Source organism: Rhinolophus hipposideros (genome assembly GCF_964194185.1).
Source record: "Rhinolophus hipposideros genome assembly, chromosome: 16".
Taxonomy (NCBI): Eukaryota; Metazoa; Chordata; class Mammalia; order Chiroptera; family Rhinolophidae; genus Rhinolophus; species Rhinolophus hipposideros.
The window spans coordinates 20,997,147-21,018,599 of NC_138062.1; the positions used below are offsets into that span (position 1 = coordinate 20,997,147).

Consider the following 21,453-nt stretch of genomic DNA (forward strand, 5'->3'; position numbering starts at 1 on the left):
TTTGGGGCCTAGGGAAGCTGCATCCCATATCTGAGACACAGTGTTATTAAAAACAATAAGGAAATGCGATTAATGTGACCATTTCCCAATATCAAATTATCAAGTAAATTATCACAGGGAAACTATTGAAGAATTATTTCTAAAACAACAGGAGTTTATTAAAATAGATTAGTGATGAAGATGATTTAATGTCAATTCTGAAAAGTAAAGGTTCACAGATCCTGATTAAATAGCCCACAGCTCACAGAGGCTGTATGAGCACTCGGGAATGTCAGGACTCTCTTCTCTTTATTTCAATACTGGTGAGGACTTTGACAGGCTCCCTGACCTAGTGGTCCCTCTGCTAAAAAGACTCCCAACAGACAGTTTCATTCTCAACAGTCAATGGAGGAAGTTCGAGACGGATCCTGACAACTTAGGTGTTCATTCATTCAACAAATATTTACCAAGTGCGAGCTACATCCTGGGCCTACCACCAGTCACTGAATCTATAGTGGTAAACAAAACAGGCACAGTCCCCGTTCTCAGACAGCCCACAGGACTGTTTTACATCTACCATCCTATCCACTGGCTCTCTCTATACATTTATTTCATTGACACAATAATTATAATAGGCTATATTTATATAATTTAGGCATTATACATGAATAGGCATTATACGTTGATAACTCAGCAATAGTATAAGCCTTTTACACACTTATGTACCCTTACAAACAACCCCTTAAGATTCACAACAGTATTATCCAAATGATACAAGTGGGGAAACTGAGGCACGGGGCACACAGCTAAGTGGCAGAGCTGGAATTTGATGCCATGTCTCTCTCTACACCAAGGTTATCTCAACCTGGGCACTACAGGCATTTCTGGAACTGATGATTCTTTGTTATGGAGGGCTGCCCTGTGCATTGTAACATGTCCAGCATATCCGTGATCCCTACCCACTAGATAACTGTAGCAAGCCCCCTTCCCAATTATGACAACCAAAAATGGCTCCAGACATTGACAAATGTCCCTGGGGGGGGGGGAGGAAATCATCCCTCACCCTGGCCCCAATGACAACCACCACTCTTAAGAAAATTAAGTCCTTCTCAGTAAAAATTTTATTTGTACATTTTCATATATGAAAGTCCTAAAATTATTATGTATGCATTTGTCAGATCCTTCCAGTTGTGTAAACAATCTATGACCCAAATAAAGGTCCTGATCTAAAAGACACAATTTCTGCACTTCTGCACATAAATATTACTTTCAGCCTCTCATTGCTTTCCTTCCTCTGCCACTCACTACCTCCATCCTTCTCGTTAAAAACAAAAAGAGTCTAGAAGTTCTTTTGCTACGGAACTTATATTAACTAACACAAAAAAATAATGATGATTCTACTAAATAAATTGGCACTAGATGTCACAAGGCTCTGCGATGAAATTTAATGTGCAAATTGTGTGAGTATTTTAATTACCGATTACTTGTCTATATTTTATACTATATTTTAAGTTCTCAGAAGGCAGAAACTTTATGAATTGCATCCCAAGCAGATAGTATAGTGCAAATAAAAATTTTTGAACTAGTATAATCAATACTCACTAATTTGTGAACATTAAAATATACCAGTTATATAGTCCACTTTTACTTAAAGAACATCATTCTATAAATTCCTAATCATAAATCAATCACAAAACACTGGAAAATCAATCAAGTTGCAAAAGCTGAGGTGGTTATCTAGTAATTCCAGCCAAAAAAATTAAGTGTGGATAAAAGCCAGGTAATAGTTGAAAAAAAAAAACAACTATATAGTGAAATGGAACCTAAGTGGCTAATACTGGTATTTTCTACTTTACTGAAAAACCATTTAGTCACAGCCACAGGCTGAAAAATACCAGTATATATCATGTGCCTCTTTGAATTCCACCTAAGAATATTCTGCCCTCTCCATAACAAACTTGAATGGATATATAACTGAAGTACAGATGTTTCAGCTCCAAATTCATTAAACATTGCAAGAAATATGTCTATCCGTGCTCAAAACTGAACTCCATCTGTGTACCACCCTCCTCCCCCAGAACCCTGGCCCTAAACCCACATGCCCTGTCTAGGTAAACTGCACCAGCCTCTACCCAAATGCTTGGAAGTCACCCTTGCCTAGGCACCCTTACTAAGGCCTCCATCTGCTTACCCCTCCCCATGTTCACACCTGCAGCCTCATTCTGGCTTCTCTGGTCCCTGGAAACAGGCCTCTCTGCCCTGAGTCTGAAGGGGGATCCCCATGCAGATCCCTCTCCAAAAAAATCCATCCTCCAAATTGTCTTTTGGAAAGGATCACCACTTACTGCTTTTTTGAAGTTTCACAGTGCATAAGTCTGCATGCTAAGACCCCTGGGCAGTTCTACAGCGCAGAAACCTGTTTCCTTCGGAATCCAATACTCCCTAAACAATTTGACCATGCACCCTTTTTTCATAGAACACTTACTAATATTCTGAGGGATGCTTTTCATCATTCTGCCCTAAAGCAGGAGCCATATCTCAGATGTCTGAAGCTATATGAAGATTTGAAGAGAATCTGTGTGGGAGATGGCTGGTAAGGACAATCTTAAGGCACTCTACAAACAAGCACCTGATCACAACTTCGGAGTCCTGCTTAGGTAGCCTTAAATGCCCTTCACAATACCATAAAATAGCCTGCATTTCACCACATTATGGACAGGGCAATTATTAAAGAATATGCAAAAGGCTTTGCTGAAATCTCAATTAGCTTTGATTAAGGTATTCTCCTCATCTACCAACCAAACGCACCTCTCAACAAAGTAAATAAAGATTGGCAACAAACAGGAAAGAATGGAGCATCTGCATGGTTTCCACTGTAAACATTTTCAAAGATCAGATTTTTTTTAAAAAAATAGGTTTATTGAAATATGTTAGGCTGAATTCTCCCTATTATTTTAGTTAGTCTTCTCTGTAAACAAATAAATCAGATTAGGAATTTATTTCCTATGTTGTCCAGGAAACCCAGGTTATACTTTTGGAATTGGCATAATGACCAAGTCTTGAGCAGAATTTCAGTCAACGTGAACTAAGCAATGCATACTAAAAATATTAGTTGATGAATATGATACTCATAGAACTTCTATCCAGAAGGAAAAGGAAAGTTTTTGTTACTAACATATAAAATACTGGTATACAAATCTAGCTTATACAAAATCAAATATATCTCCTTTGCAATGAGGATTATAACAGAGACTTTCTTGGGACAAATACAAAAAACCCTTATGACCCTTTAATTTTCATGCAAATGGCCTCCTCACAAAACATAAAGGCAATTTCAAGTAAGGAAAAGCAGGACTAAATGCTCTACTTTAAATCATATATATGCTCTTAAACACTATTTTACAAAGGAAAAATCTGAGTTTAAAATTTTATGTTTTACAGCCTGTGTTAACTTGCCCTTTTCCATAAGGAAGTAGTTGTTTTCAGGAATATCTTTAACAAAATTCTTGCAAATTTGTCTTTCATGTGAAAACACTTTCACTTTTAATATTCTTCCCAAACATATGTCCCATTTTAAATGTATCATTTTCTATAGTTATTTCATTATAATACGGCATCTTAATGACCAGAACCTTAAAAATTTCACAATTTTCACTGGTTGCATAGTTGTAAAAGTTTGTTGTATGTAACTATTTTTCTGTCATCCCCACTACAGAACCATTATTATGTTCCCCTCGTTTATAGATGAGGTAAATGATAGTAACCGGCCCAAGGTCACCTAAGAGAGCGGGAGAACCAGTTAGAACTGAGCACACCTGATTTCTATTCACTCACCTAATTCACTGAGCCACCTGATCTTTCCAAAATCCCCAAACCAAACTATTTCTCCCTTAAAGGAAAAAGCTCGCCTTTAGATTATTTTTTAAAACTTCTCTCCTCACGCACTTCCATGATAGCGTGCCATGAAGTCAAACATAAAATTAAAACTTCATAGCAGAACTTCACAGATGGAGAACGCTGTTATCATAACTGTGTAAAGATCATCAATAACAGCACCCAGAGAAACGGCAATACCAATGTTAAAAGGCAATTTAGTGCATTTGAAATTCAGCTTCAAAACCCTGTCTGCTATCAAAGTTTTCCTAACTTTTGTAATAGTTAAAACCGATGGTGCCATAAAGAATGATTTAAACCTGGTCTCTTAAAATTCAGTAGGAAAAGCCATGTCCCTAAATTCAGTAGGAGGGTACGGATGCCACCAAAAGAAGCTTCATTCCTTCTCTGCCTTTAGAATCCCAACTGATGACACAGAAAGCACAGTCTCTCTCAAGAGTTTCGTGAATACCGGGGACCGGGGAATGCACGAATTACCAGAGCCCCTTTCAGACAGGATCTATCAGGATCTCTATCTCCTTCAACTGCCCTTAATAAGCTACACCTCCAGCTGAGATTTGGGTGCTTCCGCAATTGATAGAAGAAAGATATATTATTCAAACGTCCTTTAAAAATTGTAGAAGGCAAACGACTCGAAATTCATCTTTGGGTAAAGGGAAGGGTGGTGTAGACCTCCCACTGCCAAAGGCGGCTGAAAGCTGCTCGTTAGAGGGCATTTATCCAAAGTGGCCCAACTTTCCCAAAATAGTCCTCTGGCGGCCAAAGGGGGGGAAAAGTGGAAAACCAAAACAAAACAACAAGCACACAGCACCATACTGACTGTGCCTCCGGATTACGCAGCCACTTCTCCCTGCAAAGTGCACGCTCCCGCACCGCGGCCGCACGCCCAGGCCGGCAAGAGGCGCCCCGCCGCGCACCCCTTACACACCTGTCTCGGCTGGGGTCCGTCTCTAGGCGTCTACCTGTTGCAGCGCTCGCCAACGCTACGACACTCCTGCTGCGGAGCCCCCCTAAATCCAACCACATCCAGGCCAGCGAGTGCCGCTCCCCTTGCAGCGGGAGAGCCCGAGGCGGCAACGCTCTGGCACCCAGGTGACTGCACGGGCTTCCTCCAAGCTGCCTTAAGTTGGCTTGCGTCTCCCTAGTCCAATGACACCCCGGGCGCGGAGGGGCGGAGAGGACGGGGCAGGGCCAGGGGTAGGGGCAGGGCCTGATCGGGCGAAATAAGGAGAGAAGGAGCGAGGGCGGGCGAAAGCCCGGAGGGGGAGTGGGCCAGCTCCAGGGCCGGCCCTTTTAAAAGCGGGTCACATGCCCAGATAAAGTTCAAGTTGCTATCCCGCCCCCCTGAGCCCTTCCCATTGGCCCAGAGGAAAGCAAGGTTCCACGCTGCATGGGTCAGGCGGGATTCTCATTGGGTAATCCCAGCTGTCAGTCACCGGGAGGACATGACTGATACAAAGTTGCTGCGACACAGCCTGGGCTCCGCAGCTTCCTTAAAGCCGCAGCAGCGGCGGGTGCTTGGGGTGTCCGGCAGCGGCTACGACGTTAGGCTGTAGGTACCCTCCGTATGTTAACCCTCGCCCCCCTTGCTCGACCGCCTCTAACTTGCTGGCGCCCTCCTTGCTCTCCTGGCCGACCGTAAGATTTCTGTAAAGACGTGCAAAGTGTGCGGACGCGGAAGAAGCCGGTTTTTCCGATAGCCAGTTAAGGTGTAGTCCCCTAATGCTCTCCACCTGCAGCGCCAGGTGAGAGGCAGCCCTTGCCCAGGCACCGCCCACAGCGTCCGCGTGCAGGAGAGGACTCCCGGGGGTGGGGGGGGAGGCTTCACCCGACCCCTGAGGTCCGCTCCACGCCCCTTTCCTGGGTCTACCGAATTACCTCTCAGCAGAGCAGCCGCAGCAGCCGCTGCCAGCGAGCAGAAGGATCACGTTCCCATTCGATTTGAATTTCCTTGTTTTAACCGTGCAAGAAAAGCGGGTGACTTCAGTGCAGCCAAACCCTTTAAACAGAGCTTCTCACCCACCCTAGTCCCCCCCCCCCACACACAAAAAAAAGTGCCAGAGTCAAGAACTGCCGCTCTTCTTCCATTATAATTTTGTTGCCGTATTTACTACTTTAGGGTTGTTTTTTTCCACTAGTTCAATTTGAAAGAAAGCTTACCGTCCAGGATATCCACCCTGTGATGGGTAGGGGGAGTGCACATAATTGGGAGAAACATAAAGAAGGGGAGAAGGAACCAAACTGTTTTCTAAGTATCCAGCGTCTGCAAAAAATTTCCGTTTCCCTCCAACCACCCCCACCTGGACTCCTCCTGACCACCCAAACGCTGTAGTTACTAAGCAGAAGGATGGACTTCTTAACTTTGATTTCTAAAGACTTTGAGGCGTCGCGTATGAGGCTCGGTTTTAGGCTCCGGGCTGGCTTGGCGTCAGCTCCAGTGACGTACACACCTAAATCTGGTCCCCGGCCCGCGGCGACCCGTAGCCCGGCGCCGGCAGCTGTGCTGCCTCCCGCCTCACCCTTGCCCCGCACTCACGTAAGTCGGAGGGTGGGGGAAGCGTGCACCCTGTGCCCAGAGGCCCCTCCTCGCCTTACAGTTAATTAAGCTTAGGGATTTCAGACCCCGAACGCAAGAAGACCCAGAACTCCCATCCGCTTCAGGTAGGGAACTCCCTGGCAGCGGGTGCGGCAAGCGGCGTCGCGGGAGAGCCCCCGACTCAGGTGTTCGGCAGTCCCTCCCCTGCGCGGAGCGGCCCCTGGCGCCCCTCGCAGCCAGGAGTCCCAGCCAAGTGTCCCAACTTCCACGCGCGCTGTCCTAGCCCGATGAGTAATCGGGCATCGATCGTACCCCGGCCGAGCAAGGGCTGCAAGCAGGGGCTAGGGGAGTCCGGGACTTAGCGCCCCGGCACGCGAGGAGGCTGCGGCTCAACCTGTGCTGCCAAATTATTCATTATTAAAGGAATGGACGTGTCTGTTTTACTAAGTTTTTACCTCCTTTATGGAGAGCTGGTCCTGCCCTGGATCTCGGCTTCTTGCAAGATCTAGGTTAGAACCGTGCAGGGACAGCCAACGCGATCGCTCGCCCGCCTGCCACTCAGCGCCCCTGCCAGGAGGCGGCCTGGCGGGCACCTTGTCTCTTGCCCGCAGCCCACCTCGGTTCACCAACCCGCACCCTCTGCGCGGACCCTGACTTCCCCAGGGCCTCCTGCGCTCCTCAGGTCCCCTTCCCGCCGCTGTTAGCGCCAAGTGTCGCTGCACTCACCTTTTCTAGGACATGGTGGGGAGGTTGGGGCGCGGGGCGGGGAGTGGGGGTGGGGGGCCAGAGAGACTCCCGCCGCTGCCGCTGCTGCAGCCACTAGCAAGTCAGATCGGCGGTAAGGATGCAGAAGGTGGTAATCCCAGCCGTCACCCTACTAACGGTGGGTAGAGCACTAGAACAGTAGAGCTGTTAGCCCGCAGAAGCAGGCGAGGCGCCGGCGCCAAATCGTGCAGAGGGGGAAGCGGGTGCCTGCACGCCCCCAGCAGCGGCGGTCGGCCGCGGGCCAGCCCCTCTGGGGCTGCTGGTCTCCCGGGCGTTGACGGCAGCGGCCCTGGGAGCTGGGAAGTCCCACGGGATGATCCCGCGCCGGCTGCCTCTCAGTGCGGCTCTCTGCGCCCCCTCCACGGGCTAGGGGTGGCCGGTGACAGCTCGGGCGACGGAGCGCGCGCGCGCATGGTGCGGGGGGGGCGGTGGCGGCCGTAGGGGGAGCCCGCGGCGCCGCGGCCCCCTCCCCGGGTCACACCCTCACCAGCGGGAGGAGGCAGCAGAGCGTCCAGCCAAGGCAGGTGGGAAACCGAGCTGGGGGCGTCAGGGGCTGGCGGCCTCACCACCCAGGTTATTGGCAGCGAGGAGGCCGAGGGATAACGGAACCCCAATGCACGTAGCCTCCCACCCCTCGCAAGGTCCCCCCAAAGTCCGGCCCTAACGTCGCACCCGGCCTCAAGTGCAGTTCCCATCCGCGTGGGGCGGCGCGGGCTGGGGACCACACGCCGGGGGCGGGAGGGAAAAGTTTCTTTTCCTGCTTCCTCGCTGCCCGCTGGGGGAGGCTGCTCCTTTCCTTTCTCGGGCTCGCCGCGCCGCTGCCCCACCCCCACCGTGGGGGGGGTTCAGAGGGAGGGCGGTGTGTCTGAGCGCGGAGGTAGAGGGGGTGAGCAGCGGGGGCCGCCACGGTCCCCTAGGTCTCGCTTCGGCTGAGACGCCAACGGCGGCGGGTGCCCCGAGCAAGCCTAGGAAGGGGCGGTGCGCCAGGCCCCCTCCTCCCCCTGGATCGCGGAGCGCCGCGTCCCCGCGCCGCCCTGCGCGCCCCCGCACCCGCCGGGGCAGACACCTACGCAGACGCGAAAGTGAAAGGGGCGACAGAGGAGGGAGGGCGGGCTGTGGCGCGCGAGCTCGTGGCGGAGGGGGGCGAAGGATGGAGCTGTGACCCCCTGATCCAGGGATTTTCCTGCTCCCGCTGACCCCCGGAGCCGCCTCTCGGCTCCCAAGCTTCCCCGAAGTCCCAGGTGACCCACCCCCGACAGATCACTCCCTGAGAGATCACCCCCATTTGGGGATGTGTTCCTGTTCACGCACACTCACGTGTGAGAGATACACTTCAGCCCCAGACTCTTCCACCGCACCGTTACACTTACCCTTAGTGTAAGATTGGGCGTGGTGGGGGGAATGCATTGTGCGTGTCACTACCGTTTACAGGCTCCCTGCTTGTTGTCCATTATGACTCAGTTAAACTCGAGAACTGACCACACACACCCCTTTTCTTGCTTCACCCTCCTTTTTCTACACTCTATTGGATCACTCACCCCCTACCCCGCCTTTTTCTGGGTTCTTTCCCGTTTTCTTCCTAAATAGCTGTGAAAGTTGCTAATCCCTTCCCACACAAAACCATGTTAAACACAGAGCTGCCCTGTTAAAACAATCCTTGCCTGTCTTCAACCACATTCCCACTCTGAATATCGACCTTCCCCTTGCATCCATCAACTACCAGTGTTGGCACTACTCAGTTCTTAGATGGCGCAAGGTGGCATTTTGACCTCTAGCAAAACAATCTTTTGCCTCACTTTCCTTATTTATAGGGAATGTGAAGTTCTTAAGGCATTATTTTTCGGTGAAATCAAGAAAATAATAATTGAATAATGTATTTTTAAATTAGCATATTAATATGTATTCCATGAAATTTTAAAGAACCACTATTTAGAAGTGTACTGACTGCAAGAATTGAATTTTGAAATGCATCAAAAATAAGATGGAGTGGGGCAGCCAGTTAACTCAGTTGGTTAGAGCGCCATGCTCCTAACACCAGGGTTGCTGGTTGGATACCCTCATGGGCCAGTGTGAGCTGAGCCCTCCATAACTAGATTGAAACAACTACTTGATTTGGAGCTGATGGGTCCTGGAAAAACATACTTAAAACAAACAAACAAAAAAAGTAAGTCTGTATTTAAAAAAAATAAGATGGACTGACATTCATGGATTGATCAAGGAGACAGATGGATAGATATGTGATAAAGCATGCATATAGTACATTAATGGTAGAATGGAGGTGGTTGGTATACAGGTGTTCACTGTAAAATTCCTTCAACTTTTTTGTATTTGAAATTGTTTGTAATGAAATGTTAGCGAAAACCCTTATTTACGGTAACCTATATGATGTGAACTCTGTTTACAAAATTGATAAATTAGGCATTGACTATTCTTTTCCCCATTACAAAATTATTTACCATGCACATTCTATACACAGATACCCTTCATCTCTATTTAATTAATAAATTCCATTACTGACAACTTGTCAGGGATCAGACTAGGGTGTAAAGTGGGGTTATTAGAATGATAACGTTTTAGAAATTTAGATGTTTTTTGTTTTTTTCTTGTTCATTCTCAAATTTTTATCTTCCCTGTCTTTAAAATAGTTTGGCATTATAAAACGAAGATTGAGATTTTAAGCATACATAGATATTATTTTGAAACTTTTTCACACCAAAATAACTTCAAGAAGTGGTCCATTTGCCCATAGATATCAGCTTCTCCTTCCCTTTGGGAGAGATATTAGGGGATTGTGCAATTAATAATACACAAACCTTTATTTGTTTTTGGATAGCTGAGTACTTAGATATTTACTCAAATGATTGAACAATTAAGTTTCTCTCTTCTCTTTATTTACTTTTGCTGGCTGTCACATAAGAGGTGGTCCTGTACCACCGTGAAGGGAAGGGAGGACATCTCCAGGACGAGGTCTGCAGCTCCCTCATCTGAAGAGAAAGTGACACTGGTTTTGGTTGGAATCACTCCAAAAGGGGTGCCTCTGAGAGACTCCATAAGAGATTGGGATGCAGGGGTTTCTGGTTGGTTGGAATACATTCATTCCAATGCCCATTAATAAGGAACCCGGTCAACTTTAAAAAGTGTATGCCTGGAAATGTCACAACTTATTTTTAAGGCTGTCTCTTAACACAGTCTGTTCCTTTCATTCTTTTAAACATTTTTTTTTCTTTGCTGAAGGAAGAAAATGTTTTTAAGAGAAATAAAAATTAAGGAAAAGGAAAAGCACAGAAAAGGGCATCAACTTCATCTCCAAGTAGATGGAGACTATTTACAGCAGCTAAATAGTCTGAAATCTTAAATCAGATATGTCCTTTTTGACAATTGTTCACCCTCCATTCACAGTCACTGTACCACAGGACACCTCCTCCCTCCCTTATCCCATTAGTGTCAAACTTCCTGAGGTTTGCCACCATAAACTGCAGGACTCAAAGTTTGCAATTAACATGAGTGACATCACATCCTCTATTACATAACTTCAGATACAAAGCCTAATGTCATCTAAGTTTGTGTTGGGAAAAATCTTTCATTGCTCTTTATTTCAGCTTTAGTAGAACCACCCCTTGGTTCCCTGATCCTAATCTCATTTCTTCAAACAGCTGACACTGGGGTGGGGAGCCGGGAAAAGGCATGAACTTGTTTAAGCCATGAAATCATAAGCCCCCCCCCCAAAAAAAAAGTGGATATATTTTTAAATGTATTAAATACCTCTCCTTTATGTCTTTATTTGCTGACCAGAAAGTAAAGACCATTAGGTATCATATCATTTAATCTAATAATTTTTAAAAGTTAAAGACTAAGCATTTGGTCATAGTTAACTTCATTAATAAATCCTAGCCATGCTAGTAATTTTTTTTTCTAAAAAGCTAGGTTTTTTTTTTTTTTTTTTTTTCCTGTCTCTTACCAGCTGTTGGAAAGAGTTGAGAAAGACAGAGAAAGTCAGAGAGAGAGAAAGGAAGGGGTGTTGGAGAGAGAAGATGAATAGGAGAATAATATAAGATAGAACTTCTTTGTTTATTGCAAAACACACATGCTACAGTTTATAAACATTGCAAGCAAATAAGAAATTGTGGATCAGAAGATAAATACAAAACATATCAGTGTTTTTGTTAATATCCAAAATAGACCAAACTCAGTTTTCTAGACTAGTTGGAATATTTTTCTTAGCTTTGGTTACTCATTAATTTCTGTATTTGTTTACCTAACTATTTATTCATCAGTTTATCTTAATTTCATTTGTAGTCATTTTAAATAGAAAATACAAAAACCTAATACACTTGTATGACCAGATTTTGAGATGACAGATCACCAAACAGCCCATGCATCACAATTAGTATGCCATATTATTAGAAGCAAATCAGATTTCACTGTGCCTACATGGTGTTCTAAATTTAGAAATAATGTACAGTGGTTGAAAACGGGGGCACTTAGAGCAGTATATTATCAAAAAATAAAGATGTTTTCAATTTATTTTTTTCTCTGCTCTTTTTCTTGGTTTCATACAGGGAATTCATCACTTTTAAATGACTGCTAATCTTACATAAATGACTGCATGCTTTGTGTGCTCATTAGAATTATGTATAGAGGTTGTTTCTCTGATATTATGTGCAATAATAAGCACAGAAAAGTGAAACAATCCATTGGTCAGGTGTGGGAAACACAAGAGTCTCTGTTGAACTTGATGCGCAACTCATTTAGAATTTCTCATTAGGACTTCACAGGAGCAGTTAGCTTTTCAGTAGTTGGCACTATATTTTTAGCAGCATTTTAACAGCTGTCAGTAACAACTAAGACAACATTTTGATCAACGCTATTTTTTTTATTCTAACAAAGATGATTGCAATGAAACAAAATGCTTCAGGATTTAAACGTTGAACTATGAAAGCAACCAAATAAAAGTATTTTCTTGTGATATAAAATTTTAATAATACATCGAGAGCAGACAATAAGTTATCTATATAAAATGAGGCCAAGTGAATTTTAAAATTTCTGATGCCTATGTACACATAATAAAGATGGTTTTATTCTTAAAAGGTGTGTTCAATGTCAGAAATAGAAATGTCAGAATAAGAGAATGTGCAGTGTATCTTGTCATATATTTGCAAGTAGGTCAAGAATAGCCATGTGGGTACCTGAAATGAATAAAATCTTTTCCTTAACATTAGAGCTTATAAAGGGAGGTTATCACATGTCAGATATATGACACTGGAAATAGCAGACCGAAAAATGTAAGAAGCTTCATGACAGATGTCATCTTTATTCCTAAAGATAGAGGTAAATTTGCTATGGGTAATGCATTACAAAGCAAACTAAAACTAAATCTCTGCAAGTGTCAGATTTCCCTTTTACCTGTAGTCTCCCCAAATTGAGTGATTTGGGTTCCAAAGGAAGTCAAGTAATGGTATATTATTAAAGAAGTTACCAAATCATCTTTTCCAGAGGTCATCTGCTCATTTCGAGGACCTAATCCAAGTTTTGAGTTTGTCCCAACTAAGGCAGCTGAGTATTTCCCACTTATCTAGCTGGCACAGTGAGGAATTAATGCATTCTTATATCAAATGATATTTTTATTATGTTGCATTTGTTTCTCCTAATCCTTTTGGGGGCACCATTCTATTAGCTCTTTCAACATGAAGTATTTTTAATTGCTTGCTAAGACTTTTTTCCATTTTTATGCAATTTTAGGAAAAATCAAGGTTGGATATCCTTTCTTCTTTCCCAGCACAAACTCCTGCCAGATACAAATCTTCTGGTGCTGATAGTTTTTCCTTTTTTTTTCCCACAGAGCGTTGTATGGTTTTCTTAGTGCATAAAAATTTTGACATTAAATATCCATGTGTGAAAATGAAATATATAAAATAAAACTTCTTATATGGAAGGTCTATGTCACATCTGTAATTAATATTTAAACCACAATCTATTTTCAAGTGCTTAGTGCTAATTATAGCTAGATTTTAATATTTTACCAAAACAAGTAGACATGTTTCCATTTAAACTAGTTCATTACTTTTAAAAAATGCTTTGTAATGGCCTTCACCATGAATGTGCTGTAAGCACATTCTCTGAGTAGAAGCTGTATAGACTTACATCGCCCCTGGACAGTAGAGATTGTTTGCTTGTATAAGGACCAAATAAGCACCTAACATCTTGGGATTTTCCTAATATATTTACAAATGTAACTTTTACATTTTTGTTTTGACTTAATAAAAAAGTACATATTTTTTGCAATAATTATATATCTCAAAGAAGAAAAAAATCCAGGAAAATTCTTTTTATAACTACATCATTTCAACGTATACTATTACCCCATTCATTGATAAATTATATTGCTTTTAGTTCCAATTTGAGTATCATATGAATTGAAGTTTTGTTTGAAAGTATAATTTTTAAATTACCTTCATTTATAAAAAATATGTATTATTATAATTCAATAAAAACCACCAAGGAACAAAATGCAATATCATGTACACATATCTTTTTATCCACTATATGTTATTTCCATGATACCATAAGCTTATGATATTAGAACACAACTACTGGTACATTGGCAAATAATGGACCCAATAGCTAAATCAAGATTATTAATCACAGGAAGTCCACTCACTGTGAAATTCAAGCAAACATTAACTTCTGCAGATGATTCAGAAAGCCCAAGGTGCAAGAAGGAGCCCCAAGGTTGTCTCCTTAAATGAAAAGTCCAAGCAGAAACTTTCAGAATAGAGCTGTGTTTCACTTCCCCTTTACACAGAACCAGCAAATCAAGCAGTACAGTAGAGTCAGTTTGCATGACTTTGAATCCTGGCTCTATCACCTACTAATGATATGACCCGGGGCAAATGACTTAATTGTTCTAAATTTAGGTTTCCTCATTTGTGAATGAGATTATGGATACCATAACATGATATGTACTTAACACAGTACCTGGATCTAGGAAGTGCTCTTAAAAAATGTTACATATTTACCTTCAGAGATTTGTCATAGAAAATCAAGATTGATTCTTCTGCGGACTAAAGATCTTCCTTCCAATTCAAAGAGTTTTTGAGTTCCCTGGAAAATCAGACCTTAACCTGAGGTCCTCAAGCACTTCAGACTTTTAAAAATTATCTTTCCTAGAAGAGTGCTTTTAAATTTTTAGTGTGCACCTGAATCACCTGGAGAGCACATTAAAAGAGATTACTAGGCCCCACTCCCAGAGCTTCCCATTAGTAGGTCTGAGTAAGGCCTAAGAATTTGCATTTCTAACAAGGTCTCAGGCTGACACTGAAGCTACTGATACTGGACTATGTTGACAACCAGTGCCCTCAAGTACAGTAAAGGAAACAATTACCCCCAGTTGCTCACTCTGCAGAGTAAATTATTCCTGAGAGCTGCTGCTGGGAGTAGGGGAGAAGGAGGGATGAGAAACAGGAAGTAGGGGACAGAAGAAAGGAAGTGTCCTGTAGTGATAAAAAGGGGGTGGGGTCATCACAATCATGGGATCATTGGGACAATGGGGCTGGCGAACTATCTTAAGGCATTGATTTTGGTTTATTTGGAGGCGTTGAGAATTGGTAAACCACGTCCCTTCAATTACCTTTGAAGGCAGATCCCTGTGGTCTATTCCAGATCACTTTTCTCTCTCTATCCTGAGTGTGTCATGAAGATAGGCTCATTATTCTTGAATTAAATTGTAACTGATGCTGTTTTGTTTTGCTTTGTTTTTTGCTTTCAGCCAATAAAAAGATCAATTGCATGTGATGGGCTTTTGACAAAGCCATAGTGGTCTTTTCATAGTTTTAAATCAGTTATTGTGTGAGGGAATTTCCAACATTTTTATTAGGAACCTAAGCGTCCTGCTTACTTCTATAATAATTTCATCGCTTTAGTAAGAAATGATGTTGATATTGTACGATTTTACTTCCTTAAGAAATTGAAAGATGAAATTCAATCAAAATTGATGAAATTCCTCTAGAGATGGACCTGAAGAATAATCAAAGAAAGTCAACAGAAATAAATAAAGCTACATTCCTTGTGTTACTTTAATCAAACTTGACCTGGAATGAGCAAGGTAAAAAGGGGAGAGTAGAATATGCTACTCGTGAGAAAATTTGGTGTTGTATTTAGCTGTGGAGTCTGATTGTAACATCATGTCATCCATAGGTTGTAGAAAGAGTTCAGAAAGAAAAATTTACTAATAGTTTTTTGAAAGTAAGACATATATGAAAAAATTAATTAGATTTCCTTAACCTGGTTGATACAAAACTAATCCTAACAAGTCAGGTAGCCCATTGAATTCATTTTAATTTTTGCTACTATGAAAATCACTTGGAGTTTATGACTGCTTTTTAAATATTGATAGATTAATATTTAATTATAATATTATAAAGCATAACATATTTCATAAGTTTATAAAAGTTTCATGAAATATTTCAAACATACCAAAAAATAATCACAGATGTCCAATGGAGTCCCGATCCTTATATTATGAGGTGGGAACATTTTGTTGTATTTGCAGTAGACATTTAAAAACTTGCGTGGGAGTAAAACATTGCCATTTCTTGATTAGGGTTACTGTTGGATACGAGGAAGTAAAAAATATAGGGGGTAGATTTTCATCAGCTGGGGTTTTGCTCCCATTGTTATGAGTCCTGGGTGTTGCACTCTCTGCCCCAGATCTTGAAAAGAGAGAGTTAGTTCTTAATATATCCAAACAACACTCAAAAAAAAGGAGGCTGGTAGATAACCACAGCTACTGGTTCCGGTTGAAGGCCGGGATGTCAAAGTGTTCTGTCTGAGAGCCTCAGGAATGAAGATGACTTCAGGACAGCGAGAACTGCCTACCTAGGAGACTACAGATCTTAGGGACAGAGCAATTGGAATTCAGTTCATTTCATTGGCACTGCTTATTGGGTCACTTCCTGATCTTTTTGTTGTTGTTGTTGTTAGTTCAATTAATTCTAACCACTTTTCCTCAAACAAATTCGGGCTAATATAAATCACTACATGCTGATCTTCAGTCATTACCAGAACTATTCCAATTGGTTGGCCTATGTTGGATGAATTGCTATGTATTTTGACTCTAATCCTATAGAAAAGTGTTCAGTCTAAATTGTACTGATGGCTTAAGTCTGTTTGGGCTCCTATAACAAAATACCACAGACTGGGTAGTTTATAAATAGCAGCAATTTATATCTCCCAGTTCTGGAGGCTGGAAGTTCAAGATTAGGGTGCCAGTATAGTTGAGTGAGGTCCCTCTTATGGGTCACAGACTTCTCCTTGGTTCCTCTCATGGGGGAAGGAGCCAGGGAGCTCTGTGGAACCCTTTTTATAAAGGTGCTAATCCCACTCTTGAGAGCTCTGCTCAAGGATCCAATCACTTCCCAAAGGCCTCACCCCCTAATACCAGTACCTTGAGGGTGAGGAGGGTTTCAACATATGAATTCTGGGAACAAACATACAGATCATACCGATAGCCTTAGGAATTCAGCAAATTTAACCACAGTTCTGCTCACCTTATTTGGTAATATGTTGACTTTAACCTAGAAAGAATCTTCAGGTAATTGGTATACTCTGATGTATTAGTCAGGCACAGATTAAGCTCCTATACAAAGTGACCAAAATACAGTGGGCCAATTAGGAATGAAGTTGAAGTCTATCTCACATAAAGTCGAGAAAAATGAACGTGGTCCAAGGTGGATAGGTGGTTCTGCTGCATGAAGTCGTGAGGAACCCATGTTTCTTATTGCTCCTCAATTCCATAGAGTGGTCCTCACCTGTGTGGTGGAGGCTGAGTCACCAGCATCCTGTCCACAATTGTCTATTAAAAAACAAAGAATTTTGACCAAGTGGTTTCTACACATCACTTTGCTTGTATCCATCCCATTAGCCAGAGGGATCTTTAAGAGAGGTTGGCCGTGCCACGCTAAAACTGGAGTTCTACTACTCAAAGGAAGAAGGGGAGAATAAGTACAGGGGACAATGAACAGTCTTTGTCAGGTGATGAGCAGCTCCACTGAGCAGAGAAGAAAACGCAATGGGCTTATATTATGGCACAAATATCTAAGGTTATAGCTCAGGAGAGGTATAATACATGATGGATGGAAGCGGGGGTGTTCTCAGGGGCTGGGATGTAGACGCAGATATCAGGATATATACTTTGAAAATCAAGGGGAGCATGTCTTGCAATAAACTGAGAGAATGGCTTCAAGTAACTAAATATTCTAGTGAAGATGAGCTAATCTTTTACTAAGACACATGGTACATTTGCAGAGCAAGCTAGATTCAAGGAATGATTTTCTGAAGTGACAAGGAACACATCTGACACAAACCAATCTCAAAAAAAAAACACGTTGAATTATAACAAGAATTTTAGTTGCGTGAGATAAATCAAGAGTTTGAAATGCAAGTAGTACTATTCCATAAAAAGTCAAAAAAAGCTCAGATCTTAACCTATGATGGATACAGAGAGAGAGCTAGAAGGTAGCCCTCAGTGTAGATCCCTGCACAGGGGAAAGGGCTGGAGATCACACTCTCCTTTACTGTGCCTGCTTGAACACCACAGCACAAGGTAAGGACAGGAATGACATTCATTTGGTCAGTAGCAGGACAACTCGACTCCCTGCCTACAGTCTGCATCCATTCTGATTAGGTGACACCCATCCCTGATTGGTCAGTGCTGCCAATAATGACATAGGTCATTAAACATTATCAACGTTACCTTTGCTTTCAGGGGCTATTCAAAATTTACTTGAAAGGTGTTCAGACCACAAAAGGCCAAGAAAGAAGGATTCCTATGAAAAAGTAGTAGTTTCTTCTCCAATCTGCAAAAACTGTACATATGGGATGGATTAAATGAAGAAAGAGAGAATGCCCAAGTTCATTTGTCAACCTGTGTAAGAGAAAAGTAAGGAGGGTCTGCAGAAAGTAGATGTTGTGCCATTTTAGGGTCATAGGCTATTTAGAATTCACTACCTTCTTGGAATTTTGATGAAGAATTCCAGATTTTCCATACATTCTGGATGCCATATTTCTACCCTTCTTACAGATTACGAAATGTTGAGACAGGTTACAAAGGAATATGTGATTTTCCTACTCTGGAGGAATTTATAAGTAGGATTTCCTCTGATCTGGAATAGCAAAGGCTGGGGTCCGTAAGCAAGGTGATGGAGTCAGATGTCTATCAGTTTGTTTAGCCTTTTAAATAATTACATTGCAAAGAGGGAATGAGATTAGGAAGGAAGAAAGGCTCAATATAGCCTGATGAATCAGTAGGTGGTAGAGTACTTTGGAACTCTGACATCCAGGCTTTTACATTTTCTTTTGAAAAGTTGCCTCTATGTCATAAACCAGGTATCACATAGAGAGGAAAGCCAGGAGTGTATGTCTGTTAGAGTGGCAGTAAAGTATAAAGGTTAAAAGCATAGACTCTGGAGCTAGACTTAGTCTGGGTCCCAACTGTCTCTCAGTAGCTGTGTAAACTACAGGGGAACTACTTAAACTCTGGGCCTTAGTTTCATCATCTATACAATGAGATAATACAACTTACCTCATAGGGTTGTTATGGGGATTAGCAATTTGTATAATGACTGGCTATAACAAGCAATAAGCATTAGCTATCCTATTTTCACATACTCTTAATTCTAACCCATTTGCTCCTATCCGTTTCTTTACCCATATTCTTTCTCACTCTTGATGCACTTGGCATCTGAGTATATCGGATCATTTCTCACTTGCTTTGTATTTTTCTTATTAATATCTGGGCTATTTGCTATCCAGCGCTATCTGCCTGGCTTCCTCCCACTAACATTCAGACACAATTTCTTCTGATATCTCAAGCTTCCCATCGCAAAGCATGCTACTCTTGTGGCACAGTTCCATCCCCCCTGTTGTAACCTAGTGCCCCATGGCATGAACTTGACCTGGACCTTTACATAATATTCATAGTGTCTTTTTGCTACCTAAAGAAGTAAGTTCCCTTAAATGGTGTGGAAGAGACAATGCTATGGGTTCCCCAAATTCGATTTTAGTTTTCTCTTTCTGAGCACACAGAAAAGCTACATATCTCAGTCTCCCTTGTATTTAGGTTGGGTCTTTATGATTGTGTCTGGCCCCTAGTGTAGTGGAAGTGATGTGCCCCACTGGTGATAACCCCCTCCCTGAGTGATTATGTAAACTCTCACTTTCCTTACCATGAATGAATGCTTAGGGGGCCTCAAGTTTAGCTTGGTAGCTTCACAGTATGAAAGGAGACTACTGAGGAGAGCTGGACTGTGATGTGAGTGAGAGATAAACCTTTATTATGTGTATTCCATGAGATTTGGTTGCATTGTCCTGATTAATTTAGATTGTACAGAATAGGACTATCTGGACAGAACATAAATCTATAATGAATAGCATTATAGTGATTTTTGAATGTAGTTACACTAGGAAATGGTATTACTGAATTAATTGTGGAGTTTAATTATTAGGTAGCTAAGCAGAATGTTGTAGGGAAAAGGACAGGGCCTGTAGAATCCCACAGAACCGGATTCAAAATCTATCTCAAACATTTATAACTGTGACTTTAACATGTTCTGTTTCTGGAAACCAAATAATATTTTCTTTCTAATAGTGTTATTGGGTAAGTCAACTAAAACCTCTTAGGTAACTTTCTTCTATTCCTACATCCTTTCCAATATTCTAATATTTCCAATCAAGTATTTAATTTTGGTGATTTGCCATTCTGAACTGCTTTTCATAAAATTGACTTTATAGGACTACTGGACTAAAGTCTTGACAATAAAGGGCAGCAATTTGGTACAGAGAAAGTATCCTTAATTTGTGCCCAAATAAAAGGAAATCATTATAAAATTTTACATGTTGAAAATAGTACTTAGTAGAGAACAATTTTCCCTTTATTTAGTGCATTACTTAGAAAGTTCCCAAGTTAGAAAAGCTATGCCATGCACCATAGCACAATTTTGAAAATACTGTATTTAATTAAAATGGGAATTTCTAGGATTTGTATTTCAAAATCTTCCATAAAATTTTTGACCCATGCAATATTTATGAGTTAATTTTTCTTTTCCCCATCTCAACATAAAAATGAGAGGAATATAGTCCATTTCAAATTATTGAGGGTGGGCCGTTGTGTTGGCAGAATGAGTACCAGCAAAGTAGAGATACCTAGTGACCACTTATTTTTCAACCTTTCTGTTCACACACACACACACACACACACACACACACACACACACACTGGCACACACATTATAAATACAGACTTCAAAGGCACACCTGCAAGAGCTGCCATTGTTACTTGTTATTTAATAGTTAAACACATTGGTTAGAATTTATGGCATAACTTGGTGGCTTTTTAAATTAAAAACAACAACAGCAAGCTAGCACATAAGTAATTAAATTAAAAGGCAAATATGACAAAAATTTTGCATTAGACACACAAGAAAGAATTAACAATTGAACAGATAATATACTGTAAGTTTGCAGATCCTGATCCTACATTGCAAGGAAATGTCTTAAAGAGATCAATACTGAAACAAGTTATGCTCTCCGTGGCACAACTTCCTCTTTATAAAGTTAGTAAACTCTTCCTTTCAATTATCAAATAGATGTCTCTCTGAAATCGGATAGCTGAGCTATGTGCTCTCTCGGTTTTCTTTGCCTTTCTGATCTTCGCTCACCATTTCTTCTTTTCTGTTTCTTCTCACCATCCCTCAAAGCTCTATTCCAACATCTCTACTCCTCCACCCCCACCCCCACCACCATGTAGGGTTGCATTTTACATAGACTTGGGTTTTAGAGCCAATGTGGAAAGTGAAAAATCATGTAAAGTCAGAAATTTCCCAGAACAAAAAAAATCCCTTAATTTACCCTTAAAGTACAACATACATGGCTATTTTTTTATGCACATTCGAGGCTGATATACCATCCAACTCAGCCAGTTTTTCCTCCAGCGTTGGAACAGATTGCTGTTTTCTCAGCTAAACACCTGATGAAGTAGTTGGCTTACACTTAGGGGCCATGTTGTACAGAAAAAAAAAATGTATCTTTAAACACTTGAATCACACTCAGCCTGGTGAGATGCTCATACTATGAGAGCGATTCAGGAACTGAGACCAACTGAAGGAACATCCGATTCACATCTCCTTTCCTGCGCTCCTCTAGGGCATATGCTCTCGTGGAACGTGAGACAGAATCACCCACACTATTTACATTCTTTTCTTTCTCTCTTTTTTCCTTCTGCCAGA

At 41.9% G+C, this 21,453-nt stretch overlaps 1 protein-coding gene across 5 annotated transcripts in view; it reads right to left on the bottom strand.

Moving 5' to 3' along the window:
- NR3C2 (nuclear receptor subfamily 3 group C member 2) overlaps nucleotides 1-7,521 on the bottom strand; it is a 309,953-nt gene extending 302,432 nt beyond the window's left edge. For 2 of the 5 annotated variants that reach the window (XM_081077095.1, XM_081077092.1), the window contains exon 1: nucleotides 4,802-5,041. The gene's annotated coding sequence lies outside the window, so the exon portion shown is untranslated. Of the gene's footprint in view, nucleotides 1-4,801; nucleotides 5,042-5,751; nucleotides 5,858-7,135 lie in introns of those variants that run through there. The other 3 variants (XM_081077096.1, XM_081077093.1, XM_081077094.1) reach the window with 3 other exon arrangements.
- Nucleotides 7,522-21,453: the final 13,932 nt, after the last annotated feature.